We start from the raw sequence: 17,297 nt of genomic DNA, 5'->3' as shown, positions 1-17,297 counted from the left end.
CAGGAGCACGCCCTTGTCAGCACCACACAATTGTATCTCTGGCCAGTTTGTCATAGCGCTGCTCCTTCATCACTCCTCGTCTTTCCCCTCACGCCATACAAAGTCTAACTCCTATTGATCATTTTTTATGCAGAATTACTCTCCTTCTGCCCGTCTTGCTCTCTCTCTCTGTCTCTCTTTCTCGCTCTCTGTTGAGGAGGTAGCTGTGGTCCCGGGATCGTGACGTTATCGGGCTCTTGAATTAGGGTGTGGAAATGTCGCTCCACGTAAAGGTGTGAATAGCTTTACGCTGCTTGGCCGCTTCCTTCGGCTTTTAATTGGAGGAGTTGAGGTCAGCTCAAAGAAAGAATAAAATAAAGGATATAAAAATGTCGAAACAGTAACCAAACCAGCATATCAGTAGAGTAGTTGTCAGCCGGTCCACTGAGCTGGTCCTGTTGAGCCTCACTTTAATGTCCATCTGCTGTGAGTTTTAGCCGTCAAATATCTAAATTAAAGGTCGATCTGAACAGCAGGATAAAGCTCCATGACATTTTGTGCAGAATAATTGTCTCAGACTGTCATTGTTGATTTACCGTTTAATTTCTTCAGTTTTTTCTAACCCTGCACCAAGGTGCGTGTGCATGTAGCCTTACTTGAATTAATTTGTCTAATTTGACTCGATAGGCTTTTTAGTCATTGAATCCCACAGATGATGTAGTTAAAGTAAGTTATGGATTGGCAACTAAACTGCTTGATTGTCTCACTTGCTTATGAATTGTTTCTAAATTAAGCACATTTAACATCCATGCCTTATACAGCCCACTGCACATCCACATTGAGCATGTGGTCCAAATGAATGTGTTTCTGCTAGCCTTTAATAACTCTTTTTACCCACTACTCTCACTCATACGTGCCCTAATATTGGTATTCATTCTGATCACTTAAGGTCTTAAAGACTCTGAATGTCCACCTGGTCTAAGGCATGTTTAATAGGAAAGCCTTTTTGTTGTGCTTTGTGCACTGCTCCCTCAGCTCCTCCTGCTCTCTCAATGCTTTAGCGTTTCACTTGGGTATTGTTTTTATAATGACTAGATAGTAATGTATTTGACTGAATTAACCAACGGGCCCTGGTGCTCTGAGGACCGGGTCAGCGGTGTGTTTGGTCTCCTGTTTCTTCCACATACAGTAGGATAGAGGAGAGTGTGCTCATTTAAAAAAAAAAAAAAAAACCTTTCCAAAGGTGCTGGATCAATAACAGGAATATGATCTGTGTACTCCATCAGTTGCTTCTTATTAATTCATATGAATTTAAAAAAGCAACGTTACGCGATCTTCAAGACAACTGTTGCCTGAAGATCTCGTTGATTGATACAGCGTGCAGATCTTTCTTCTTTTTCCTTCCTCTTCTTGCTTCCAGACCTGATTTCAAAAGGCGGGACTGATTTCAGTGTGTTCAGCAGTGTGTCAGATCATGGTTTAGAATCTAAAGGAAAATCCATCCTTAAACACTTCAACATCAGTGACCAATCTGCTGTTGCTTAAAGGACTGTGTGTAGTTGTATTCATCTATTTAGTTGCTTAGTGATGAGTCTTACTTACTCCAGGGGATAACTAGCCAGACTTAGATGGCATGACATCATCGGCTCCAGATATTTCCAGCTCCACATGCTGTCTGGGGACATTTTTGGCAATGTACAGTAGGGAATCACTCATTTAAGTGAACGTTGATGAAGCAAACTGAGTACACTAAAAAGTAATAAAACACATTACCAGACACAAAAAACTCCTGAAAGGCCTGATGACCACTGACAACGTGAGAAGATTTAAGGGTGGAATATTCCTTATCATTTTATACCAGAAGTAGGATTTTGGCCCAAGTAAATAATGGCTTGATTTTGTTTGTAACTGACATAAAACAGCCTTTTTGTTCGGCCATTTCTTCAGTCTGTAAGGATTTTTTTTTACTGTCATGAGAATGTGGCACCTCTGTCCGGACCAGCAGACCACATGTCCCTGTCCCAGGTCTCCTTTGCTCTGTAACATGCTGGCACTCTGGCCACCAGGCACTATAGGTCTGTATAGCCTTGTTATTTACTACTGAATCCTCAGCTCTGTACAGACGATGAGAATATGATCGCATGGAACCTTGTTACTGTAATAATAACCTATACAGTATATAATATTTAATTTTTTGATAACTTACATCAATGAAACCTATTTACCAACAACAGGCAGACTTGCGAGAAGCCATTTTTTATTTTTCTTTAAGCACATGGTATCTAGGATCTCATTTATTGTTTTGTAGAATAGAAAGGTTGTTTCTTCATTGTTCCTGTTTTTACAGTTGGTGGGGTTTTGTGTCTTTTACTGTAGGGGAAAAAGAATGACGTTATCATGTTTAAGATAGACAAGAATCATGCTTATGCTAATTAATGATGATGACGCTGATGTCATGTCAGTGATAGTTATCCGGTGTGAGAATGTTCAAGAATTTGTGAATGACCTGTGTCTGGTTTACACTGAGCGATAAGCAGCGAGGAATCCTGGCTTATGAAGTTTAATGACTGTACATTGAAGGGCTTGGTGTGGATGCAGGCTCTAGAGATCCGTGACAATCCTTTTGGTTCTGACAACTCTTCCAGCATGGTACTTAAAGTCCTCTACCATCTGTAAAAAAAAAAAAAAAAAAAACTATACAAAAAAAAAGCAAATGAGTGATCAGGTACATATTAGTAATATCTGACCAACAGTTCCCCTTTTCTTTGTCTGTATAGACAAGTAAACAGTCTCTAGAGCCCGAGTTCCACCTCTGAGAAATAAAAGGATTCTCTGTATTGCCTTGTTAATATTAATTGTGGACACATAATTTTATAAATGACCAAGACGTGGAAATAAAGATAATTTATCTTGTTATTTATTCAGAGGCTGTGTTTTTTTTCATGTACCATTTGAAAACAAAACAAAAACGTTTTTCTCTCTTTATGAGCAGTTTTCCTTGGAACTACTTTCTACAGAAGAAATAGTTCCAATGAATGATTTTGACAGGCGGTTCTGTGGGTTATCCTGAAGAATTGGAATAATGTAATTTTTCAAAGCGTTAAGGAACCCCAAACAAAATTCCATCTGAGGAAGTTTTTTTCTAAACTGACCCTTTTCCCAGGTGAACACAACAGTAGAAAGATCAGTTCGTTCTACATGTTGATGCAATGTTAGAAACAGAAGGTCTAGTTTTGAGAATAGGTGTCACATACACCAAAACAGGATAGCAAAAACAGTATCTGCACACTCAAAAAGTGTTCTGTTTTAAAACTCTCCATGACAGAGTAGAGCATCCACATCCAAAACACTTCTACAGCTGCTGGATTAAAAACAAAACATACTAATGTAATTTCATAGAGCAACGTTTGGATCTAACAGAGATCTTTGTCAGGCATTGTCAACTAACCTCAGAAAGCAGGACAAGCAATGTATAGACACAAGCATCACTCAGGTGGTCGTGATCTGCATGATTGAGAGTCAATCTGCTCAGACTGGACCAATCAGAGAAGAGCTGGATGACGCAGTCTGACACTCTTATGTAGGGGACAAAACATGCCCTCCATCTGACAAAAGGAAAAAAAAAAAAAAAAGCAACATGTAAGACATGAATCACATCATCCAAAAAGGAAACAATGATCAAAGAGACTACTGCATTTAAACATAATACTTTACATGTACAAAGCTATTCATACAGTCAACAAAATCACATACTGGTGTTAAAAAGGAAAATACTGTGACACAAAGGTGTTCATTTAAGATTGCAAACAGCACAATCAAATGTACCAAATCATGACTTCAGACAGGGAAACATTAAGTGGTGATAGAGAAATAACATTAAAATGCATATATTTAAGGCAGTCTGTTTACTGCTCCATATCTTGCCCTTCATTCACATCTGTCAATATTCTTCCTGCTTAGACACGTTGGGTTTGGTTTGGGTTAACTTTATTGCCATTACAACAAACAATAGGAATTTCCCTTGATGAGCTGAGCTCAGAGAGCCACCGGACAGGACAATATTCAACACATCATAATAATAAAACCATTAGAACATGTTAAATATCCCAGAGGATATTTCCTCAAAGAGAGGGGCTGCTGTGTGAGACAATGCTCAGAGCCTTTTGGGGAGGCCAACTTTACAAATTGAAGAGAGAGACTGTAGGGAGTGGCCAGTCATTTTAGATGCAGCCTTAACTATTATCTCTAATGCATTAGTTTGTGAAGTAGTCAGGCTACCAAACCAAACTGAACTTTCCTTTAAATGGCCTGTCTGACTCCTTAAAAACATTATCTCTGATGTAAACGTTGCTTTGTTGTTAAGCTGAACGTTGTGACCACTGCACTGGATCTCAAGATTAGACACCTCCCTACTACATGCTAATCCAGGTAGCCAACCAGGTACATGGCCTTTACATTTGTGTGGGGAGACAAAGTGAATGCCTCTTTTAGGTTGTGATTGCTACTTCGCATGAAGTACTAGAACAAAGCTGGCAGAAGTGCATTAAATCAAGAGAAAAACTGTATGCATTGAACCATTTGAACCAGCAGGGGGAGATGTTACACCACCTCATCTGTATGCATAAATCCATCCTTCTCAACCAGAGGAAGTTGGGTTTTTGTTGTGTAATGAAGACCAACCCAAGTTTTTGCTGCATTTGTTTTGAGTGCACAGTGCCAACACAAACAGATCTTCTCAAGTGGAGGAAATTAATTAAACCAAACACACTTCAATAGGACAGTTAAAGAGGGAACTGTTGTTTTTATTCTTCGACTTCTCCATGAAAAGGAGAAACTCTGGACTTGCACTCTGCTTTTAGATGTTTTAATTGGCTGCCTAAACACAATCACATGCACCTACACCTGCCTGTCTGACTACCAATTAACACACAGCCATAACTACTTTGTCATGCTTCCTCAGATCTCACATGTGAGAATGACACACACCCTCTCCAGGGGAAGTTCCCCTCTCCAGAGGAACTTCCTGGAGTGATGGTGGTATCCCAAGGGCTGCAGGGAAAATAGAAGAGGATCTCATTAGTATTAAGTGTGTTATTTCCACCCTGAGCCTCAGAGGGATGCAGGATAGGGAACGTAAAGCGGGGGCTCTGTCCCAGTGAAACACACACAAACACACAGGCCAACATCAGCTGAGAATACTTGACTCACTGATGAACTAATGGAAAGGTCTCTGTCTCTTTGTGCTGCTAAGTTTATGTTGTATGAACATTGGCTGTAATAACAGTGTAAAACATTCTCTGATTGAATTTGGTGCTCTGCTAAAATCATAGCAACATATCAGGACAGCAGACGTCTCAAAAGCACAAAGCAGGAAAAGTGCCTGTGATAAGGATTTTTTGACAATGGGCTTTTTAAAATACATTTATAATGAGATAAATGACAAACAAAAAAATCTGACATGTTGATGAAACACAGGGGGAAAAACCTGGACTTGCAGGTGAAATAACAAGACTCTGGGGACTTACTTTTAAAATGACAAACAAAGGCTAATCTGAGTTGAATGATAAAACTCTAAAACAGCACAGATTTCTATGACCAACTGTTTTTCTATTTCTCTCAGACATAGATGATTTCTTTGCTTCTCTGAAATGGACTACTGCTCCCATTGATTATGAATTGTTTACCTTTGTAAAAAAGACAATATAGAAAAACATTGCTGGTTTCATTTTCGACTCCCGCACAAGATATCATTAAAAACATCTCTACTGGGAAAGTTGTAACACAAGCAGGAGTCACAGATCTTTGATAATGATCTGGTCACGCACCATGCCTCCATCAGACTAGTGTGATGTGGCCGGCCTCACTATGCACATACAAGGCTGTGCAGTGGCTGTTTTGCACTATGACTCATATGAGAACAAGGAGTAAGCTGCTCGCTGCAGCGGGCTCTGTGAGGACAAACATCTAGAAAACTGCCTTGAGACAGAAAAATAATTTAAATTTGGGGGTGACTGTGCTGAGAGAGAGGACATTCTGCCCCTTCTTCCATGTTGTCAGCCAGTGTTGTGCTCTGAGGCTGAAGCTGTTGCCAAGAAACTAAATGAACTCGCAATGAACTTCCCCCATGGCTGCGACGGGGAAAGGATAGTACTCCCAAAGGCTGCAGCACCCACTAGAACCTCTGTCAGTTTGATCGACCACTTGCTGCAGTTATATGATAAACAGTCACAGATACTGTGTAGTGTTTATAGTGACTGCAGACTAATGGTAAAATGTAAGTGCATTTACTCAGGTACTGTACTAAAGTTCAAAATAAGGTTGTTTTTTTTTTCATGCCACTTTATACTTCCACTCCACTACATTTTTTAAATATGCAACTTTTAACTCCATTACATTAATTTGACTGCAACCGTAGTTAATAGTTACTTTACAAATTAAAAAGATTTTACTTACAGTATATCAAATTAGAGGTGAAAGTCCTAGTCAATTAATCAATTACGATATTTATTGGCAACTATTTTCATAATCGTTTAAATCATTTTTAAGCAAAAATGTGAAACGGTTGATGGTTCCAGTTAGCTGCTTTTTTTTCCTAATTATTGCATTTATTTGACTTTAATTTTTGTTTGTTTGTTGAATTATTATTATTAATTCATTGAAACAATCAATGAATTAATATATACAATAGCAAAAGATATACATTTGCAAAACATTAGCTTCACCTCATCCAAATAAAACAGTAAAATGCTGCTTACATGTTAATGGATGAGTCATATATGATTATATATATAATAATAATGTAATGATATATATGTATCACTGTAAAAGCCACACGGGTCATTTTTATGCATTAAGTACTACTTTAAGTACTTTTTCGTGATTATACATATACATGCTTTTATTTAAACAACTTTTACATGTAACAACGTAGTTTTACAGTTACTTAAGTACACGATCTGAATACTTCCTCCTCCTGTAGTTAAAGTCTTAGTGCTAATGAACAGTCAACTCAGTGAACACACACTGAGTACTTACAGTATTCTGAAGGGGGATGGTGGTCTTTGTACTAAATGAGTATAGTGCTTTCTGTTGCGTTATGATTTGTATTTTATTCAGAGAGACTGAATGATGTTGACACAGGCCTGCTACTACTGACACGCCATCCATCCTAAAGTGCTGTACAGAACAGTGTAATCTGTCCTCTGTTATCACCCTCTGCAGTATGTTGTGTGTCTCCTCTCAGGGACACATCACTGCTGTCATACAACTCAGACAAGATAGAGTTAAGTGTAAAAATGAGAACGCACAGTAAAGGGATATTACATTGGGGGGACTGTGTTTGTCTGAACGTTCACTTCCAAATGCCAAAACAGGTCAGAGAGGCTCTGTGCAATAGGACCCTGCAGCCGATTTTTACATTTCAAGTTTGCACAATGCTGACATATTTCAAATTCAATAGGGTATCTTGACTGAGGGTGTTCTTCAATGTCCAATACAGCTTTAAAGTCCCTCTTCAACTCAGGTTAATGGACGAGTCACTGTGCAGAATGATGCTTGTGCCGAGTTTGAAACTAGACGGATGTTTCAGCATTCAGCTGTTTGTCTCGTAAATGAGTTTAACACATGTAGGAAATATCTTGTGACATCACTGGATGTCAGTCGACATCCAATATGCAACTTATGTACACAAGTGTGATGTGGAAACTTTAAGCCTTCAGAGGGAGAATGAGTAGAATTGATTGCTAGAAAACTAGTTTTCTGTGGAAAAACCACATCAGACACACGTTATTAATCCAAGCAGGGTGGTTTTGTACCTGTCTTAAAACATAGGCCTATCTTATAAATCTTATAGATCTAAGCTTATACTCTCACACAGAAGAATGTCTTAGCCAGCAATGTAACTGCATTTTTATTTCCCTCTAAATCCAGTCTCCCTCATCTATTGCTCCACCGGAGGTGCTCAGTGTCTAACACAGTAGGAGACTACAGTATAATTCACCAGGCAGCAGAAGTGTAAATGTATGTAACTTTGAATGGAGGCCACTGCTCGGCAAACATCCTTTGTGGGAAAATGTGTTAAAGTATCTGCTGGGAATTTAATTGATTTTGATGACCATGGTTGATTACTGCATTGCCTGCAACATGTTCACTAGTCTAACAGTGCAGTCAGTCAGTAATTATATTACCCTCTGCAGTCAGAAATGACCGCTCTGCTTATCTTCCCTAATTACTGAGATGTTCATTTGAATTTTGTCAATTGGGAAATGAAATAGGGATATGTCCAGTAGAGGCGCTAGCTGTACTTTTGCTCCATAAATTCACTGCCCATAAAAGCCCATCTTTAATGGAGGAGCAGTATAGAAAATTCCACATGTAACACCTGTTTTTTTTTATAAAACGTATAATCTAATTCCCTGCACATATAATGCTATATATTATAATGGAAATCAGAACTTGTGATGGGCCCCAGTGTCTATATAATTGTGCAGTGAATAATGGCACGATAGTTGTCATGCGGTGGGAACAGGGCGGATTTTAGGACCCATGGTTTCATTTTATGTCGAATAATAAAAGTTGGGTGTCATTCGTGTGCTGTCGACATGCTACAAAGCAGTCTCAAAGTGTTTCTGGCCAGCCCTTCTGCTGCTGTATGCACACTGCAGTGGTGCAACAACCGCCAGCTGCGGGCTGTGTACACATTCAGCCGCTGGGTGTCTTCACTCTGTGGCTCCACTGTAGACAAGAGAGGGTAGCGTAGGCTGGTCTGTCCGTCTTTTCCGGAAGAGAGGGTATGAAACATGGGACACATCCCAGTTCAGCAGCTGATCCTGCAACACATCCAGCACAGAAGCCTGTGTGGATGACTCTCTGTTAGTCTGTGTTAATAGTCGGCTGTGAATAGAGTGAATCAAACAGGCACCGTGCGTCCAAACGGGACATCCCCCAAGATCCCTTTGACTGGAACGCTTAAACGCTCAAACACGCCCGAACACTCATTTGGGTAAGTGAAACTTTTAAGATCATCTCGTGTGAAGTGCATTAATGTTTTGCCGTGGTTGGCGGGGCCAGTCGGTGCTGTGTGAATATGGGGAAGTGAAGCTGAATATGCTCTTGTGCAATGCAGATGGATAACACTGCACGTGTTTCCTCGCCGTGTTTTATTGTTGTTCAGTGAATTGCTCTTAATGACATTGGATCCTCTGCAGTTGCCCTGGATTTTAATCACTCTAAACACACACACACACACACACACACACACACACACACACGCGCGCGCGCGCGCGCGGGCGTACACTTGGCACCATGAAATTGGAAACTGCACTGAAATGCAGCACGCATGAACGCTAAGAATGTGCCATTGATCTGGGTCATGCACCTGTAGTAAAATATTGTTGCCTCATGCCCGACATAGGACATTTGTTAAGTATTTAATTGTAGTGCTTCACAAACTGGGGTCCGGGATCCCACCAGGGACCTCAAGGCGACCCAGGTGGTCCCCAAAAGTGAGGATTTCTTTTTAGTGTGCTCTTCAGTCCAGTGACATACAAAGGTGTCTGGGTTTCCCTCTCTGAACCATGGACATGGGAGTGGGGTCTTTTGCTGAAATTATTCATTAATTAGTCAAATTTATTGATTAATCATTTAACTTATCAAGCTAAAAAGCCAAACATGCTGGTTCCAGCTTCTCAAAAACTTAATATCTTTGGAGGTTTGGATACTTGCACAAAATAAACAATTTACAGATGTCCCCTTGAGCTTTCTTCAAAAGCAATGAGCATTTCTCCAATATTTTGTCAACAAACTGATTAAACAAAGAAAACTAGATTTATTCAGTACTAAGAGTTATGGTTTGTTGCAGCCATATTGAACATGATTAGGGAGCCCTGGGGTAAGGTTGACCTGTCAGCGTAGACATACGACTGTAGTTGTAACTGTACAGTGGTGACCGATAAGGCCTATTTTGTGAAATGACCTCATTCAGCACAAAGTCAGTGAGGCTTTCTCAGTTTTAAACCATAAACAAAACGAAGGAAACATGGTTTTCCCTGTTCTAAAGTGTCTTTGGTGTCTAATTAAAACAAACTATGGCTTCATGTCTACCTCAAGTGGTGCTCAATTTACCCTCAGTTTAATCCCTCTTTCATGAGGCATAAGGCTGTATTGTTCCTTTGAATTTACTTGAAGGATCACTTCAAAATGAACTGACTCTCTGGTGCTGTACCTTGAAAAGCAACGAGTACATGCACCAAATGACTGTAGTGTCTCAACTTTTTTTCTTAACCCCAGACTAATGAATTGGTAGACTGCATAGTGTCTGCTCAGCAAAGAGAACCCCAGTTTCAGTGCAGTGTTGTTTGGTTAACTTGGTTGACAGTATGATGATTTGAATATTCACACACCAGTATTCAGAATGAGCTCTGCTGAAATGGCCAGAGGCTGTGTTGCGACTGTACTGATGTGTTTGTGTGTATTTTTGCTGAGCAGTTCAACTTCCCTCTTGTGGGTTCAGTTTATGTTCCATATGCAACGTTATGAGCTTTAAATCCCAGAAATTGGACTTTGATACATCGTAGGACAGGCTTGCATCAGGACTAAGAGCAAGATGAAATGGTTGTCCAAACCCAGGATCATGTGGCTAACTAGCCTTTTGTCCTGTTGTACCTCTGTGATTGAACCCTGCAGCAAAATGTTCCAAAGAACAAGCTTTACATTGGTGTAATGTCTGGAGTCATTTTGCGTAGTGTAAATTAGCAACGTGAGCATCACCTCTGTTTCTGTTGCCCGCTTTTTCTTGCTAAATGTGCTGACGGCCATAACAGCTTTGGCAATCATACCAGAGCTACGACCCAGCTACTGAACAGAGGACATGTCAACACCTCCCATCTCCTTCAGCCCCTCTGGGAAATTACTTGAGTAGGATGGGCGAGAAAGAAATCGTCTTTGTCTGTGTGTGCAGGTTTGTGTCTATTTTGTTATTACTATATTAGTGTCTTTAATAAATATCATGAACAGTTTAACATGGAGGCCTGGACATCATCACCCATATTATGTCAAGCACAGCCGAATGCTAAGAATCAGAGAGTAAACAGGGAGTGTCTGTTCTTCAGTTGGTCCGTTCTGGCTGGTGAACGCTGCTGTACCCTGCTGCTTCTCTTTTTGCAAAAATTGTCTTTCTTTTTTTTTTGGTCATCATACCAATTGAGTGTGATCACTAAATGATTGCAGAGCTACATACAATTAGGAGGAAGTGCTTTTCTTTGATACTTTACTTTGATGTGTAATTACTTGATGCATTCTCCAAGTGATCGGTGCGGGCTGCACCTCTGGATGCATCTTTGTGTGGGAGTGTACACATTTATAGGCTCTCAAAATGGATGAAAATTGAAATCCGTGCATGACTGACCCTGGCCTAGATGGATTGGGTACTGGCAGGGTTTGATGCTTTGACGTACATCCATTAAAGGTATGAGTTAGAGTTTTCACAAATGGTAAACTACCAGCCACCTGTTTACTGGTTACCACTTATTATTTTTTTCATCATTCTCTATTTCAGTGCTGTTCATCCTGTTCATATTGTCATTTTGTTTATTGTAAATACCGGATACCAAACCCACCTACCTCAAGTACATAACACCTGCACGTAATACTTATTAATTCCTGCATCCTTTGCACTGTGCTCATTGCACTATTGTCTCAATCTGTTGTTGTTTTTGTTTAGAGTGTGTGTATGATTTTATTATTGTATCATTGTATAAGTAAGCACATCGTGAGCAATGTACAATCCAGAGTCAAATTCCTCGTACGTGTACACAAACCTGGCAAATAAAGCTGATTCTGTTTCTAGAAGACTGACTAAGATTATACAAAGAATTTTCATTTGCAGTATAAATACTTTGACAGGATTGTTTCCCTCGGAGATGGAAGACAACTCCTCATGTGTGACTGAACTATGTTTTCCAGTCTGGAGTGTTAAGACGCTCCACACTGTTGAATCCACAACGAAGAGCTCTTGATTTGATGTCTGACAGGCTTTCATATTACAGCTGTGAGAAAAGAGTAGCAGCTGTACCTGCTGTTGTGTTTCTCTTACAAAGCAACTACTGTTAGCACTGCATCTGCCACCTCCTCTGTGGACAATTCCTGCAGTCTCTGAAGGTGTTTGAGGAACTCCTGTCACGGAATCACTCTAGTGTGGGCTTGCGCTGTGTTTTAGGGTTGATCAACACACCAAGTTAGCAGAAGGCGAAGGCAAGCTTTCCGTCTCAGTTGAGATGACTAATGGAAAGCATCTCATGGAAAGCGAGTATTGTGTAAGCCTTGGAAATGATGGGCATGTCATTATTTGTGGAGGGTGTTTATCTTCCACGTGTGTTAGAGACTACTTTGTTGATGCTTGATCAACTAAAGCGCATTGTGTTTTATAGCGTATTTATCAAATATGGCTTTAGTCTTAAGTTCATGGTCTATATCGGGTCCTCATAATTTAACAGAAAAAATCTGCCCTGCAACCCTGTTAAAGTGACACTCACATGGTTACATTTTACACATCATGTCTAAGTTTACTTATTATGTTGAGTACTACTCAGCCTGTAAAAACAGTTTTATAATGTCTTCTTTGGATCTGGGCCGAGGTAGTTGGGCTGACGAACGCCTGGCGGGCAGGGCCGCCATGCTCATCAGTCTTGCCAGCTCCGGCGTTATTGTTGTAATTGGGCAGTTTCAACAACACAGACCATATTAAAAAAGGCCGCGAATGAAGCTATTCTGAAACAAACTGTGCAACAGGAAATTAAAACAAGCAATGGCTTTTTTCTTTCTGACAGCAACATCAGAAAACAAATGTCCAGACAGAGGAGAGTATGTAAATTAATGCAACAGAGCCACATATTTTTGAGAGACCAGAAGATGCCTACTACTTTGTATGTGTGAACACAGTGTTAGTCTCGTTAATCTGTCTTTGTTAAATCGCCTAACTTCATACACATGTAATACTTACTTGCTGGAGTACCCCTTTAAATAGAGCCATGTCCTGATTGTGCCAGTCTGTCTCTTGCCAACTGTTTGTTGCCTTCCAGCTCTGAGGCAGCACCCCAAACATTTTGTCTACATGAACACAGGTATTCACATAAGCAACAAATGCAGTACTAATTCTTGTTCAGTTCTTTTGTATTCAGTACACACTGTACAACTAAGAAATAATCTACAAAGACACAAGACATTCGGTGGGGTTTAACATAACACATGAAGAAAACTCTACATGAATTTCAAATACTTTTATTTCCATTTAGTCAGTGAAAGATTTGCATGTGACATCTTACTGTCAGATGAGCTCACATCACTTCCCTAATGACTAATCCACAGAGGATAATTCTAGGAAGCAATCCATCCGATCAGGAGGGAGTATGTAAGATATACAAGCAGTGCTGTTAACCTCATACTGACTGTCATAGCTGCTATGGACTTCGTCTGTGCAATAATGTTTGTCCTTGTCAGTAACACAAAAAGATTCACTCCCTCACCCCCACAACTCCATTTTGCTATATTTATTTGTATAATTTATTTTATTTTGCATAAGATATACGTAGTATAAGTATTACACTTTTGCTATCAAGATATTGTTGTGTTTCATTTTGTTTCCTGTATACATGGGCAATCTTGTTATTTTAGAATATCAAGAAAGGGATAGTTGTGTATGTAGTGTAAAATATGAGCCCATCACCATGAGTAGTCCCAAAGGTAGCTGAAATGGAGATGATAAAACTTGATTATTCAAAGTGGAGAGCATTGGTTTGGAAAGAGCGAATGGATGCGTGGAAATCCTGTGTCTGTCAGATCTATGGACCATCCCTGGTTCCTCCTGTCACATATCAAAGTGACTTTAAAGTCTTGAATTCTCCTCACTGTTGGTGTAAGGAAATTTAAACTCTGAGCACACATAGATATGTTTGTTTTGTTTTAGGGTCCCTTTCAACATTTAACATTTGGGAGGACCCAGTAAAGATTGGCTTCCACTTGGAAATAAGCTAGCAAGCAAGACTAAAGCTTCCCTTTGGAAAGTGGAACTCTAGCATGCTGACATTAGCAAGTTATTATATTATAAACTTGTTTTAGTCACTGTCAACACTTTTTGTTGTAGCGGTGTTAGGATATATTAACAACATTGTTGTGAATAGAACGTATCAAAGGCAAAGTCACTGGAAAATGTGCATCCTGCTATAATTAAATGTTACCTTTCACACTTGCATTGTTGCATCCTATTCCAAATATGATTCAAATGTCAGCTACACTAAAATAAACTTGAAGTGAGACAAGTCAGCTACAAATCTTTTCTTTTTGTTTGTAGAGAGTGGATACATGAATACATTTACAGGTCCTCATTAGATCATACTGTGCCAGGCGCACAACCACATCTGCATATTAGCCTTCATTATTCAAAGCACAACCAGTAAGCGCTCTGGGGGTTCTCAGATCTTTTCGTTTACCTCATCCAAGTGCTCTCCTGCACTCCACCCCACTTGCACTTCTCCCCCGTTCCCATTAGCTGGTGTGTGAGAGACACCAGCATGAATGAGACTCTTCCTGGGAACCCACACCAGTTAGAATTTTTACTGGAAGAGCATGGCTAAGCTGTAAGAAGGAAAGGAGTGAAAATAAAGAATTTAGTAATGTGTTCCTGTCGCTTGATTGAGTTGTTAGCCCTTTACCTGAAAGGGTTGCTACTTTTGGCTGGGTAGTCTTCTTAAAAGACAATGTTAACGGCATTGTCAGGCTGTGAATTTGTCAGCAAAAGAGACCCTACAGCAGTTTTGTGGTATTCTAGCCCTGTCAGCTTTAACATAGACAAGTAAACCTTAAGGCTCTTTAAATTTTATATCTAAATGTCTTACCCTGTTAGCTCAAGATGTTGTTCTGCTGTTTGTCCCCAGAACTCTGCTGTATTTCCATATGGCCGCTGAGCTAACTGAAATAATTGATGGCTGGTTGAGTTTGTGTCATGCCTCTAGAGGGGCTTATCTGTGTGCAGTCCAAAACTCTTCCATAACCCTGACACCAGCTTTTCCTCTGTGACTGCTTGTCGCAGTGAACTCCGCTGGGGGAACTGTGGACAGCCAACTTACTGTCTCCTTTCCAGGTTAGCCTCTGGTTTACAGCATCATTTTATTTCCTTCTGGAAGGGATGACAGTGTACAAAGATATTGATTTTTGCTTAGATTATAAATATTTAAAAATAGTAAATACTTGTCTCTGTGATTTCAAGTGAATGCCCACACAGTCATGGAGGCCAACCAGCCCACATATGGCAACTATCTGATACATAGAGTAGTAATAAGATATGCATTAACAGATGGTATTTTCTTTGTTTACATCTGATTGGAGTGATACATGGGTGGACTTGTTTAGCTGTGTGGATGGTTTTTGACCAGGTGTGTGTTGCACACAACAGGGGGTGTGCGGCACAATCTAGCTTCTATATATATATATAAAAAGAAATGGATTAGTTCCATGTAGCTGAAGGTGTCAACTTTGTAAAGATGATATCAGCAATGACTTCTTTATAAAATAACACAGTATATTAATTCTTAAGGTACTTGCTCATATGTTTTGCAGTTGTCATATGTATTTTAATTCTGTAATATTGCAATGTGTTTGTACATGATTTCTGGTCATTCTAGCAACATTGCTCAAGAGACTACGCTGTCAGTCTGTCACACAAGCTAACCTAACGATTGCTCTAAAAGTTGCTCTGTGTATCATAAGCTTTAGTCTTGTTATAAATATCAGTTTATTTGTGGGAAATGGCGTAGACATGTTTTATGTGTGTACACGTTTCCATCATGCATGGACATGTGCACAAAAACATGGAAAATGTGTTTGCCACTCAACATCATGTTACTCACTGTGAACAGCAGTATATTGTTGTTATATTACAGTTGAAAGGTGGGTCTTTTCTAATATAAACCTGTCAGAGACAGTGTGTGCTTGGTGACATGTAACAAAACGCTGGGACAGTACTCCCCACTACTACTACCTGCAGCTTCTCTGTATGACATGCTTTACTATTTCTGCTCAGGTCTCCTTGCAATAGCACCCGTAGAAGTATCCCTCTGTGTGGATGATGGAATTGCTTGAAAGAGCAGAGCTGGTAGTCTTTTTGATGAAATCCTGGATGAGAGAGAAGCAGAATCTGACCCTGGGCCAGCTGACACCAACACACTCCTTTTGAGAAAGCAGCCTATTTTAGTGAGCAAACCATTCCTCTCCTGGAGAATCGACCAATGTCGGCTTTTCTCTCCTGGCTCCTGCATCTAAATTTCTCTTTGTAGCTTGCACCAGGGTGGAGAATAAGAGACTCTTCAATGCTGCCGCTAACATTATTGATGAAGGGAGAAAGAGGCTCACAGCTCAGAGGGCTGAAATTCTTGTATGTGTGTGCTGTTGGAAGAAAAATGGAACTGGCACATCAGATGAGGGCTCAGAAAAAGCTGCTAACATTTGTCAGTAATTGTTGTCAGTGAAAGTAAAAAGCCAGCTTGTAAAATGGAAAAATTGAGTGCTTACTTGTAGTTGCTTTATGTTCCTCTATGGCAGCCCTTTAGAGGACAAAATGATAGTTCAGTAATAACAGGACCAGGGCTGCATGATATTGGAAAAAAATATAATATACACTGCTCAAAAAAATAAAGGGAACAGCACAATGTAACTCCAAGTCAATCACACTCCTGTGAAATCGAACTGTCCACTTAGGAAGCAACACTGATTGACAATCAATTAAATTAGCAAGACACCCCCAATAAAGGAGTGGTTCTGCAGGTGGTGACCACAGACCACTTCTCAGTTCCTATGCTTCCTGGCTGATGTTTTGGTCACTTTTGAATGCTGGCGGTGCTTTCACTCTAGTGGTAGCATGAGACGGAGTCTACAACCCACACAAGTGGCTCAGGTAGTGCAGCTCATCCAGGATGGCACATCAATGCGAGCTGTGGCAAGAAGGTTTGCTGTGTCTGTCAGCGTAGTGTCCAGAGCATGGAGGCGCTGCCAGGAGACAGGCCAGTACATCAGGAGACGTGGAGGAGGCTCTAGGAGGGCAACAACCCAGCAGCAGGACCGCTACCTCCGCCTTTGTGCAAGGAGGAGCAGGAGGAGCACTGCCAGAGCCCTGCAAAATGACCTCCAGCAGGCCACAAATGTGCATGTGTCTGCTCAAACGGTCAGAAACAGACTCCATGAGGGTGGTATGAGGGCCTGACGTCCACAGGTGGGGGTTGTGCTTACAGCCCAACACCGTGCAGGACGTTTGGCATTTGCCAGAGAACACA

At 40.4% G+C, this 17,297-nt stretch overlaps 1 protein-coding gene across 3 annotated transcripts in view; it reads left to right on the top strand.

The window, feature by feature from the left end:
* The first annotated feature begins 8,645 nt into the window (after nucleotides 1–8,645).
* Nucleotides 8,646–17,297, top strand: part of camkk1a (calcium/calmodulin-dependent protein kinase kinase 1, alpha a) — a 71,093-nt gene continuing 62,441 nt past the window's right edge. For all 3 annotated transcript variants that reach the window (XM_046041051.1, XM_046041049.1, XM_046041052.1), the window contains exon 1: nucleotides 8,646–8,980. The gene's annotated coding sequence lies outside the window, so the exon portion shown is untranslated. The remainder of the gene's footprint in view (nucleotides 8,981–17,297) is intronic.

Source organism: Micropterus dolomieu, linkage group LG23 (assembly GCF_021292245.1).
Source record: "Micropterus dolomieu isolate WLL.071019.BEF.003 ecotype Adirondacks linkage group LG23, ASM2129224v1, whole genome shotgun sequence".
Taxonomy (NCBI): domain Eukaryota; kingdom Metazoa; phylum Chordata; class Actinopteri; order Centrarchiformes; family Centrarchidae; genus Micropterus; species Micropterus dolomieu.
The sequence above is the reverse complement of the archived record's forward strand: the minus strand, read 5'-3'. Positions and strand labels throughout refer to the sequence as shown.